Raw genomic sequence first — 1351 nt, forward strand, 5'->3', positions numbered from 1 at the left:
TCACAGATATTGAAACAATGCAACATTCGATATGCGATGAATATTGATGTATTGTAGTGAACCAGTGATAATTACTTTTACATTTTTAACAAAATGTTATAATGATTAATCCAACAACAACAAAATTAAAAAATCCAAGAAAATCCAAATTAAACAAATCAAATTATTAAATTTTGAGAGAAACTTTTAAAAAATATTATTTAAAACAATAGTGTTGTTTCATCAAATGACATGGTTTCCTTGAACGAAATAAAAGTTTTATTTTCATCATTTTAAAAAATGATATTTCGTTTAAGAATATAATATTTTAATAAAAAAAAAAAAACCACAAAATTAAACAAGTACGAATATTAAATCTAAAGAAAGTATTTTCTCCGAAAAAACGGTATAAGAAGTATAAAAAATATGCAATAAGACAAATTAATGATTGCCACTAACGAGTGCTATTCTAAGTACTATTCTATAAGTATTATTGATGTAAAACATTACTGAATTTGAAATACAAGTAACAAAAATAACTAGTAAATAAATAAAATATATTATATTCATAATATTTTTTAAAATATTACTATAATATTGCTAAAGTAATATTGCAGATTAATGTCACTGCAAAGTCTCTGCAACATTGCACTGCAATATGCAATCTTGCAACGTTGTAGCAATGTTGCTGCAAGCTTCTGTGCTGTATGGGCATTGCTGAGATTCGAGCCTGAGACCTCTCCCAGGTAGCAGACACGTCAAAATGACATCCAAATCTAAGTAAGTTCAGGATAAAAAATAACCAAGGAATGATCAAAAATATCATGAGAATATCGTCAAAATGATAGTCTAATGTCATAGATCGATGACGACATTTTAGACGACTTAATGACGTTTTATGACGTCTCTAAACGTCAATAATACGTTTTTAAGACGTTATACAGAAACGTCATTAAGATGTCACAAAAAAGACGTTTTAAAGACGTCGTTGTTTAGTCACTTGACGTCATTCGACCAGTTATGACCAGTTTTTTACGTCATTTTGACGTGAGTCTGTTACTTGGGCTGATTCTTGTATCATTCACCTTACCTACTGCGTCACTGTCACTTTGATTGAGAGACGCTTTATATTATGTATATATATTATATGCTTTATATTATGTATGATATATCCATATACTTTATATGATATATCCATATACTTTATATGATATCCTTTATATGATATATCCATATACGAAAGCATATGATTTATTTAAAAGAAGAGAATAGATTTTTTTAAAATATATGTTTTAAAAAGTATGTAGAAAGTATATTTAAAAAATATTTACATGTTTTAAAAGTAAGTAAAATAAATTATTTTGTAAATTTA

Source organism: Odontomachus brunneus, unplaced genomic scaffold (assembly GCF_010583005.1).
Source record: "Odontomachus brunneus isolate Ranch 3 - 2012 unplaced genomic scaffold, Obru_v1 Obru_scaffold_299, whole genome shotgun sequence".
Taxonomy (NCBI): Eukaryota; Metazoa; Arthropoda; class Insecta; order Hymenoptera; family Formicidae; genus Odontomachus; species Odontomachus brunneus.